Source organism: Polyodon spathula, chromosome 10 (assembly GCF_017654505.1).
Source record: "Polyodon spathula isolate WHYD16114869_AA chromosome 10, ASM1765450v1, whole genome shotgun sequence".
Classification (NCBI taxonomy): domain Eukaryota; kingdom Metazoa; phylum Chordata; class Actinopteri; order Acipenseriformes; family Polyodontidae; genus Polyodon; species Polyodon spathula.
The window spans coordinates 33,880,394-33,892,462 of record NC_054543.1 but is presented as its reverse complement, the minus strand read 5'-3'; the positions used below and the strand labels follow the sequence as shown (position 1 = coordinate 33,892,462).

The following is a 12,069-nucleotide window of genomic DNA, read 5'->3' as shown; positions in this document are numbered from 1 at the left end:
TTTGTCTCAGATTTTAAGAAATTAGTCACCAACTCCTCAGCTCGTCCGGCGACCAGCAAAAATCATGTAGCGTAAGCCAGACCAGAAAGGAACATACAGCACTGCAAGGTGAAATGGTGAATGAAACGTGCTGTTCTGCGTATTTAATAAACGGACAGAAAATAAAAGGCTGAACAAAACAAACACTGTTACAAAATAAACTGCGCGTGGGCCAAAACAAATACAGACAGACCAACGGTGGACGGACAGAACACAAGTACCGAGCTGGTAATAGCAATAGCAATTGTAATATAATATAAATCTCCTCTCTCACCCGTTCTCCACACACTGAACACTCAACCCCGAATGAGTGAAAACATGCTGCTTTTATGCAGCTGTACCGGACTCAATTGCTAATCAATCATTCAACTGCAGTCTCAGTACAACTGCACGTGAATTAATCTAGTGAATTGCCCATGCTCACATATTACATTTTACCTGTACGTGAAGTGCTGTGCAATCCTCGTGCCTAAATACAAACATACATTTTAAACCACTTGTGTTGCACAGAATCATTTATACCCTGTATACTGATGACTGTACACCAACATTAACACACTACATACAACATAAAACACAAATAAATAGCACAGGGGTGGAGCATTTTGCCACAGGGATGCATGGCCGTTATGATCAGTTTGTTTTTGTGACATCCAAATAAAATCGATATGAAAGTTTAAAACCAAAAAACTGAACTGCATTTGTGCATCCAAGGGAACGGGACATACCATTATTACACATATGCTGTTTTTTTTTTTTTTTAACTGTGCCAAATAAGCTCATTACCGTAATCCTGGTTCCAAAAAAGAAAAGACAACCACCAACATACTTATGGGATATGCCTGCCTTAGGAAGGTATTCACTGAGCATTTTATGTCAGAGCTGCCAATAGGCCTCTTCCTGGGGTGACATCATTGGTCCTGCCTACCGAGGGATTAAACGGTCAACCTATGGAAGCCATTTTCTCTTTTGCATCGAACCCATGAGAGCGACTGATGTGACTTCGCTGGTTGGTGGTCATCTTCTCTTTCAGGAAACCAGGGTTACGGTAAGTAACTTAATGATCCCTTTCTATTCAAAGATGACCACCAATGATCCAAATTTTTCTTTTATTACTACAACATCTCAAAAAGCTCTGCAGATGTCCATGATATTCTTTGATTGCTGGATGCGCAAGCAGCTATCTCCTTTGTTTGTGTCCATGTTATCTCTGTGGTGCATCAGATACGCCCTTTTTTCGGTTTCATTTGGCTCCTATTGGTCACACTCGATCATTGAAAGGTTTTCTCTGCTTTTTCCGGAGAAAAAAACGACTAGACCCTTTACGTCTTTTTGATGATGTCGGACAGGGTCCAACATTGGACTGGAAAGGGAAAATGTAATGTCGGACCTGGTGTGACATAGGACCACAAAGGATTAAGGCAGTAGAACCTGGAGAAAGTATGAGGTGTAGTCCAGCTAGCTGAAGTACAAATATCGGACAGCGAGACCCCTCTGAATAGAGTCCAAGATGTAGCCAACCCTCTGGTAGAGTGCGTGGCTACCCTCCCAAATGGGAGCAAGCTGGCATTTGCATACACAGTTGAGACTGTCCACAGTCCAGTGCAACAGTCACTGCTTCAAGAGAGGTCTGTGTACTGTGACAGACAAAAAGCTGGTCAGAATGATGCAGATCTCTTGTCCTATCCAAGTAACACCTCAATGCCCGCACCGGGCAGAGGAAGTTCAATATCCTATCCTCCTCCGAAGAAAACGTAGGTGAATGGAGACTCCAGTTCCACAGACTGGTTCATGTGGAAGGCTGTGATCACCTTAGGGAGGAAAGCAGGGTTTGTTCGTAGTGACACCCTGCTGCCACCATCCCAAATAAGCATACAGTAGCTGTGCGCCAACAGCACCTGTAGCTCACTGATCCGCTTTGCAGAGGTGAGGCAAGAGGAAGGTTGTCTTCATGATAAATACTTCAACTCTATGGAGTGTATGGGCTCAAAAGGGGCCTTTGTGAGAGTCACCAGTACAATATCAAGGATCCATTCGTGGAGAATGGCCTTCCACAAACTACAAACAATAAAACACAAATTATCATATTTATGTCTAAATATTGGAATTCTGCTTCGGCGGCAAAGGGTTAAGTTAGGGTACACATGATGGGTGCGTATGAAAACAGCACCTTACACCTGAACAAAGAGATTAAGCATGAATTCTTGCCATAACATTTGATTTATGTTACAATATTAAAATGATTAAGGTATATTAAGTTCAGTTAATCTATGCAATGGACTCCCAAAAATGCCGCCAGCTTAGTGCTGAAACTGCTCATGCATTTTCATTGTATAAAAAATGTGGTTTCAGTTTGGGTTTCTCTTTTGTCTGTATCATTAGGTTTGGAATGTTATGCAAATATCGGTTTCGGTTTGGGAAAATCATAACCGCTGCATCCCTAGTTTCAACTGTGCATTAAGTCTTTCTCTGATATGGTATAAAATAATGGTGTTATTTTTCCTTAATATTGACATTAATGGCATATTTACCTAATAGCCCATGTACAGTACATCACAGGGGTTATCCTGAAAATAAGAGATTCACGATTTTTGATAAGCATTAACAGACCAGAAGGCGTGGCTTTCAAGGATACCACCTACACCTATAGACGCGGTGAGTGTATGCATACGCAAATTACATGTACGCATTATTTTTAATTGCATACCCATACACAATCAAAATTCCATGCATATACGCGATACTTTTTTATTGCGTACAGATTGCGTATTTTCTTAAGTGTGTTTTGGACAAAAAGTTGTATTGAGCAACCAGAATACACAGACAGAATAGAGTGGAAATCTAAAGATAAATCTGACAAAATTAGCAGCAGACTGAGGTAATAATAAACACGATTTAAAAGAGCCAATAAGAAAATGACATGTAGCGACACCAGACACGAGCTAAATTGCTGAGAACTAGTAACTACTGTTGTACTGCACTGTGCATAAACAATTAGAAAAGACACTAGCAGTCAGACAAAGTAAATGATCAAATAGCAATGGGAGAAAATACTGAAGAAACTTGGAAAAAGACTGTTGTTGGGGAGGAGAAGGAAGGCCAAGAAGGTACTGAAGGTAGACCAGCTGAGACGTGGTGGTGGCCGAGTTGCGACAGGTCAGCAAAAAAGTGATGTTTGGTCATTTTTTGGCTATGATGCAGCAGCTGATCATAAAGGATGCAATATCTGCAGGCATAAGGTAAAGTGAATTCTTTTTTTTAGATATTTTTGTAGACCGGTTGAATTTGTACTAGACATTTCCAGAAGGTCTGGCTTAACTTCAAGCCCTGGAGGAAGGTTGTTGTTATTGTTATATGTGGTTGTCACAAAGACGGCCAAGTGGGCGGCGTCAGAACCAGGAAGGAATGAAATATACAAAGACGATGATGTGAAATGAAATGATGAAGACGCCTGTTGGCGCCGGTTTATTACAAAATAAAAGGTTTAAACAAACACGAAAACACAGGACACGGCACTCTACGCCAAATTAAATAGACAAACAAAAACAGACTAAACTTAACAAAACGGTGCACGGACAGACACTGACAAACACGGTGAGCAGATACTTTCTGTTATTATTATTATTACTACTATACTTATTTCCTCCGTCTCCAATCCCGTTCTCCGCTCACCGAACACCCAACCCCCAGTATGTGACAACGTGCATCTATATATACTATTGTGCTGGGATTCAATTACCAATTAATTATTCACTTGAATCCCAGCACGTGAATTAATAAAGTGCAATTCCCCGTGCTCACATATTACTACATTTTACTTGCACGTGAAGTGCTGTGCAATCCTCGTGCCTAAATACACATATACATTTTTAAACACTCGTGTTACACAGACCCATTTATATCTCGTGTACCAATGTCTATACACCAACATTTAAACACACCACACGCAACACATAACAGATAATATACACAGGGGCGGGCACTTTGTTACAGTGGTTCATTACTTTGTTTTCATAAAATGTGAATATTCGCTTAATTACATGCATAGAATCTAGCAAAAGTGGTACATATAGAAATTTCAAGCTATACGCACCCACATACAATACGCAAGTATGAAGGTCATGTATACGCATATGCATACTCAATACGCCAGTTTGAAGGTCATGTATATGCATACACATACTCAGTCACGAGTTTGACATTTTCAAATAAGCAATCTGCATTTTCATACTCACCACATCTTTACAGATGCCTCAGGCGCACTGTGCGGCAAGTGGGTTTCATCAATAGTACCCACATCTGTGTTACTGAGTTTATAAAATGTCATATATTTATTTTGAAACTGATTTTCTTGATTGGAATGAAATGTGACCTGAACCACTGGTTTTACTCTTTTAACCAGCCAATCAGAATGCAAGCAATTTAAGTCATTTTGTAAATACATAATACATAATAAAATACTATAAATCCACAATCAAGTTTTACAACATTTCATTAATATTTCATTTTGAATGTATGATGATTTCATAAATTTGAAATTGTAAACTAGATTGGAAGTTTCTAAAGAACCTTTGTCTGCTTTGTACGGTTGTTTTGTATAGCGTGTAATTTTACAAGTATGGCAGACGTAGTTTCAATAGCCAGTTAGTTTCTTATACATGTGCAATAGTAAACATGAGTCTACCTGCAGTATGTAAAGTGGTTTAAGCTGTTAAAACAGTCAATTGTCCAGCTTGACCAATAACGAGAGGTCAAGGTCAACTTCCAAGACATATTTAGAAAGCTCTTAGTTGGTTTCCTATACATGTTCAATAGTACATATGAGCCTATCTACAGTCTGTAAGTAGATTTAAGCTGTCAAACATTTCTTGATGTCAAAGGTCAAGGTCCAGTACATTTTTGGAAAGGGCATAGTTGGTTTCTTATATATGTGCAAAAAAATGAGTCTATCTACAGTCTGTGATTTGAGCTGTTAAAAGTCAATTGACCAATAACGAGAGGTCAAGTGTCAAAGTCCAAGACATACTTAGCACTTATTTGGTTTCCTATACATGTTCAATAGTACATATGCACCTATCTGCTGTGTGTAAGGAGATAGAAGCTGTAAAGCAGTCTGTTGTCCAGTTTGACCATGAGAGGTCAAAGTCAAAGAAATTTTTAGAAAGCTCTTAGTTGATTTCCTACAAGTGTCCAATAGTACATATAAGCCTATCTGCAGTATTTATGGAGATTTAAGCTATTATAGCATTTAGGTGTGCGGTTTGACCAGTAACAAAAGGTCAAAGGTCAAAGTCGAAGAGATTTTTTAGAAAGCTCTTTGTTGGTTTCCTATACATGTTCAATAGTAATATCTGCTGTATGTAAGGACATAGAAGCTGTTAAAACAGTCTAATGTCCAGTTTGACCATGAATGAGAGGTCAAAGGTCAAAGTCCAAGACAATTTTAGAAAGATCTTAGTTGGTTTTCTATATGTGTTCCATAGTAAATACGAGTCTATCTGCAGTATTTAAGGAGATTTAAGCTATTATAGTGTTTCATTGTCCAGTTTGACCAGTAACGAAAGGTCAAAGGTCAAATTAAACAGCATTTTTAGACAGACCAGTGACAGTTTCCTATTAGTGTTCACTAGTAACCAGTACCCAAAAAGCACTCTGTAAGGAGCTATGAGCTTTCAAAAATGTGTTTACTTTTTTTTGGCTAAATGCCAAAATTCTATATCTGGCTCTAGAAAGGTCATCGGTCACGGGCAAAGACATATTTTTTATAGAGCACACAATGGTTCCTATACATGTTCAATACAAACTATGGGCCTATCTGCCCTCTTTCAGGAGATATGTCCTTTTTTACATTTTTTAATTAGCCAAATATCCATGATCTTGATCTAGGAAGGTCATAGGTCAATGGAAAAAAAGTTGGTCTTATAGAGAACCAATGGATTCCTATACATGTTCAATAGTAACTATGTAATAACCCTATATTGACCCCATATTGACTTATTTTTGGGTGTCATGACCTGTGACCCCCAAATCCATAAGTTCGATCAGCACCAAAAGTAATAGCAACTCAAGTCAGATAGAGTGCAGTAGTTGTGCCAAGTTTCGAGTCGATCAGTTCAAAGCTCTAGGAGGAGATAGGTTCCAAAAATCAGTCGGATACATGGAATAAGAAGAAAAAAACCTAGAGAAAACAATGTCTGTGTTTTACAACAGACAACAAACAAAAAAAATTGTCATACTTAATTCAAGCCCCTGAAGTTATCTATTTATAGTTTGGTAACTTTATTGGATGAGGTTTTCCTCTCTGAAACAATTGTGCCCATGACAAATTGGAGTAAATGCCAATGACAACTTGGAGTAAATAACTTGATAATGTAGCCCCAGCTCTTTTTATGCTAGCTGTGTTATGTGTTTTGTCTTAATAAGGCAAGGATGAAAATATGACCAACATCAACCCAGCAACAGTATATGAAAATGAGGCCTACAGCTTTCAATTGTACATGTAAACACACAAGACAATTTACAAACAGCACCAATAGATACAGTAACCGAATTTCATTTCCATGGTAAAACTTCCTTTATTGCGGTGGAATATGAGCAGTTTCCATTAGGATTTCACACCGGCTCTCGCATTAGCAAGTTAATGTTAAAGGACGTCACCCTTGGATACACTGAGATGGTATCCCTAGGACTGTCTTTTTTTTAACCCACATCCTTCAACGAGTGCATGCACATATGGAGGGTAAATATAATTGCATAATTATTTGTCAGGTTTATATCAAAACCAACAGATTATACACAAATGGCATCCACTTTATGGCTTGGAACTTGGTTTTAAGCCACTGCATGGCACACCAGGGGAGACTTGGGGTTTGCTTCAAACCAGATCTCCCGTTCTCCTGGAAACAGGTGAAAGTGGCTTCATGTTCACTTAAGAGTGGTTCCCTTTTGAGAAGGAAGACTTGCTTTGATCCTAGCCTCTAGTAGATTTTACTATTTCAAAGACTGGATAGAGATGTTCCTTTACTTTTTCTTCAGACTATCAAAGGGAGGATTAAGGCAGTGCAACAGGTGCAGCCAAAACATTTAAATAAATGCAATCAAGTGTGGCCATACTCTGTTCTGAAATTAAGATTCAACACCACATATTTGGGCAAAGTCTGAATGCAAATATCTCCATTTTACAGGGCCAGAACCTGGATTGACACCAAAGAAAGTGCATGAGAGGATTCAGGAAACAAGTTTCTAGTCGATTCTATTGCCTGAAATAACACAGAGAAGCAATCCAAGGATGTAGATCAGTCTTAACCCTGTCTGGAATCTGTATTTACAATGTAAATGATACAAAGAGTGCAAATATTAACTCTATTTATGTGCAAGTGAGGCCAGCACACTTTCTAATTATATAAAGGGCATTTTTGTCAGCATTACTGGAATTGAAAAGAAAAAAATATATAAGAAGAAAAAACAACTAAAATCAGCTGAATAGAAAACATTTGAATGTGTTTTAAAAATAGAAATCATAAGCTTCCAAACATACCACTGAAACATTCCAAGAGAAACATCTCTGTTTCAGCCATATAAGGGAGGTTTAAAGGTTTGTGGTTAAATAGCAGCATTCTGTAACTACTCCAAATACATTGCTCATAGTTAAGATGAACACTATCAAAAAACTGTTCCATATAACTGGTTTCTCAAAAGGCTGAATTCAGTGGCTGTTGCCTAATCCTATAACAGGATTTAGAATTAAGCTGCACTTGCCAGAGTTTATAAATCATTTCTCAATTATAAAGGAGCTTTAATAACTTTTCCACTTCCCTGCACTCTTGTGTGCAGATAGGACCAAGAACTGCATTGCTCTACAGGCTGAGATAACCCTCTTCTCTGGAAGAATGTAAGCATTTTCTTTTATTATTATTTTCAAACGTTAGTTAACCCACATTACAATGCTTCAGGGGCATCCAGTTAAACAAACAAACAAAAATAAATAAACACACTGGAAAACCACACATAATACAACATTGTCTGAATAAGAACATCTGATTAGCATACATGCTGCCCAGAATTTGACCCAACATTAAACATCTGTTCAAGCCTCACATGGGAATAACCAGTGAAAGGTGTCATTTGTTTGGTATTTAGTCCCTCATACAAACATACTTAATCTTGTGTGCTGTAGTTCTAGTAGGAGTTCTAGTAGTTGCTAAGCCTCCATAATACCATATTTCATCTATGTAATATGTTTGCTTTTTATATGTTAGAATTCACTATAAATACCTATCACATTTGTGATATGGATATGTATGGAAATGTATTCCAGCCTCAGTATCAGGTGGCACTCTTGCTAGCCCAGTATTTGGAGGAGAGTTTCAGTTCTATCATGCAGTCTACACTAATAAATCTGAAATTATTCTTCATACAAACCTGCTCAAGAGACCAGCTCCAAAAGAAATGTAAAATCGCTTGCCACATTTACAGTAAATTATATTGCTGTATGTATTACACTTTGGGCTGTACATTTTCACCACACCACTCTCCAGACTCCTCACTATCTGCAAACAGCATCTACTAAATTGGCTTCAGTGGATCATCATCATTTTTCAGACTGGCAAATCTTAAGTACTATACGTAGTAAAGCACCAAACATGAAAAACAATTAGGCTAGTTTTTTTTTTTTTTTAATGGACGAAGTGGAGGAGGATACGGAGAGGTGGCATGCTCATCAGAGGGAGCTGAGAGCCAAAGGGGCTCCGTGGTGCCTTGCAAGTCTGGAGTATGGGAACCTCCCAGACGTGTGCCACTGGAAAGACCCCCTCTTCATGAAGGCCTTCAAATCGGGGTGTGGTGGAGACAATGGAGGTCGTACCATCACCACAGACGGACCAGGACACCCAATCTGCCTAAAAAGGGAAGAGAGGTGCTTTGCCATTGGCGAGGTTGGGCACATATCACCCGACCAACCCCCTCCATGGCAGGAAATGGAACTGCTGGTCCTAAGGAGGAAGAAGGGAAGGAGCGGACATCCCCGGAAGAAGGGGAAAAAGCAGGTGACAGCTCCAGTGCCCATGAGGGAGGAGCCAGAGCGTCCGGCACATACAAAGGAGGGGACCAAGTTTCTAGCACCCACCAGGGGCGAGCACAAGGGTCCTATGCCCTTGAGGGAAATCTTGGAATGGCTGATGGACCCTAAGATGGACCTCATGGAGGCCCTCCAGATGGTGATCAACCTACTGTGGGCCAGAGATGGGGAGCAATGGGAAGCCTGGGAAGACTAAAATCGCCCAGCGTTCCTCCCAGCCATTGCAGCCATGGTATGTAACTACCTGTCTGCAGATATGGGGCTGCCCTCAAGGTTACTAATCTCATCGGAGGGGCTATGCTTAGTCTAGCTCCACGGGCAGTAGGCAAGTCCACGCCGGAGACTGAAGAAGATCCGCACCAGTCCCCAGCGACCGAAGGAGAGTCACACCAGTCCCCAGTGATAGAGGGAGACTACCTGCTGCTCTCGCCTCCACCGCCAGTATGCAGTGCCGCCACCATGGCCTTGCAGCTGTCAGAATTGCCACTGGCAACATGTCCACAGCCAGACCTGTCTTGGCTGGAGGAGCCAACCATGGCGCTATCAACATTGCAACTGGCAGCCTTTCCGCTGCCAGCTGTACCATGGGAGGAGGAGCTCGCCCCACTTTCCGACTGACATTATTGCCACTGGAAGAGGACCTCGCTCCACTGTCAGCATTTCCACTGACAGCACTGCCAGGATTGCCCGGCTGCAGAAGCCAGCCTTGGCGCTGTCAGCACGCATTTCCACTGACAGCATTGCCACTGGCAGCATTGGCGCTGCCAGAACCACCCCAGCTGGAGGACACTCCTTGGCTCTAGCAGCATTTCCGCTGTCGGAGTGTGCCAGCCTGCTGTCAGCCTTTCCACTGCCAGCGGTGCCACTGGAGGAGGACCTCGCCCCCCTTTCAGCATTTCCGCTAACGGGATTGCCCCGGCTGGAGGAGGTAGCCTCACCAAGATCAACATTGCTGCTGTCAACCTTGACACTGACAGCATCACCACTGGCAATATTGCTGCTCATGGGCCCCTTAATACCTCCGTTCCTGGCCCAAGAAGATGCCCAAGGGGGGGGGGGGGGGGGGGAATAAGTGATGGTTTGCCCCACCCCTGTGCGTATTTTGTGTTTTATGTTGTACGTGGTGTGTTATTGTTGGTGTGTATATATTGGTGCATGGGGTATAAATGGGCTATGTAGCACGTATATCTGTCTTTAGGCACAGGGTTTGCACAATCACTTCATGCGTAGATAAAATGTGTATTGGTATATGGGTACAAGGATTGCACAAATTTGTTCCCGTGCCGGGATTCAAGTGAATGATTAATTATCAATTGAGTCCCAGCACATCTGTATATATAGAGGCACGAAGCACTCACTCTGGGTTGAGTGTTCAGAGGTGGAACGAGAAAACGAGGCAGTAAGAACTAAAGAAACAAATATAAACAATTGCTACTCATGCTGGCTTTAAACCAGCACAATACCTGTTTGATTTAGTGTTTGCTTTGTTTTGTCTTTTTGTTTTGGCCCACATGCTGTTTTGTGAAGTGTTTCTGTTTTCTTAAATCTATCTTTTACTAATAAAACTTGTGCATCAGCGCTTTCATACATCAGACCTGTCTTTGTCCATTATCCTTCCTGATCTGATGTCACCACAAGCATTGAAGGACTTTTATTCAGTGTGTGCTTTTAAAGTTTTGGATAAACACACAACTGCCTTACTCAAGCAACAGATATCCCAAATTGCCTAATAGCAGCCAACGCGATGTCTTCCGTAATTCCATCCAGCTTACTGTAAATCCACACACATTTAGTACATCTGCGATTAGTCATCCTCTCCCAACAATTTAGCATTTGCATTCTTTACCCCACAGAAGTTCCCCCATTGCAGGGCCAGCCCCACCCCTGAGTCAATCTAGTGTGCAATTGAAATGTCAAATTAATTGAAGCATGACCAGAAAAGATTAAAAAGATGTACATGTAATGTAAAAACATTCTGGAATTACTGTATTCATTAAAAAAAAAAAAAAAAAAAAAAAAAAAAAAAAGCTGTAAAACAAAGCTGTAGAATTGTAGTAAGTTCCTATGAACCAGGTATATTATCATTAGTGTTATCATTAGTAGTAGTATTATTACTATTAGCATACTGTACTAGGAAAGTAGGTTATGCCACAGTGTTTCTGAGTTAACACTTACTTTGACTGAGTATAGTAAAACATATATGATGTTTTGGCTCCCCTTTAATTTTACTAAGTCTTGCATTTCCCTCCCCAGTTATTTTTTTTTTTTTTTTTTTTTTTTTTTTTTGAACAAAAACAAAAAACAAACATAGGGTATGGGTGGGCCGGTCATTTGCACAAATGTAAGGAACATGGCATTTCTGTACAGACTGTATATATAATAAATTTAACTATTGATATATATACTATATATAATTTATTCCTATATATATATATATATATATATATATATATATATATATATATATATATATATATATATATAGGAATAAAAAAAACAGATATTAGGCAATAATTATACGTGCACCTTCTCTATACCTCAGAAAAATTCACATTACTGCAACATGGCAGCAATGAGTCCATGGGGATAAAGGTGAGCTCACCAACAAGATATTAGCAATTGAAATGGAAGTGGTGGCAGACTGACAAGTACACATAAGCTCCCCTTTCGTTAAAAATTGCAGATAACAGTTGTTTAATGTTCTGAACATTCCTTTTTTGTTTCCCATTTCACAAGCAGATAGTATGTGTTTTAAATAAATACACATGACAATGTACTACTTGTGCTGCTATACCAACTATGACATGCATAAGAATAAGTATAAAACAATACAGATGCTATGGATTTAAGAGGTTTTAGCACCATCTATTGACAAAATGTGCTCTAACATAAAGGGAAATGTATTGAATTATACCTCTTTTTTATATTACCATCTGTCAATAGTTTTTATATAA

General features: G+C 39.8%; 1 protein-coding gene across 7 annotated transcripts in view; it reads right to left on the bottom strand.

Moving 5' to 3' along the window:
* LOC121322164 (PTB domain-containing engulfment adapter protein 1-like) overlaps window positions 1-12,069 on the bottom strand; it is a 124,209-nt gene that overhangs the window by 18,208 nt on the left and 93,932 nt on the right. The gene's annotated exons all lie outside the window — the stretch shown is intronic.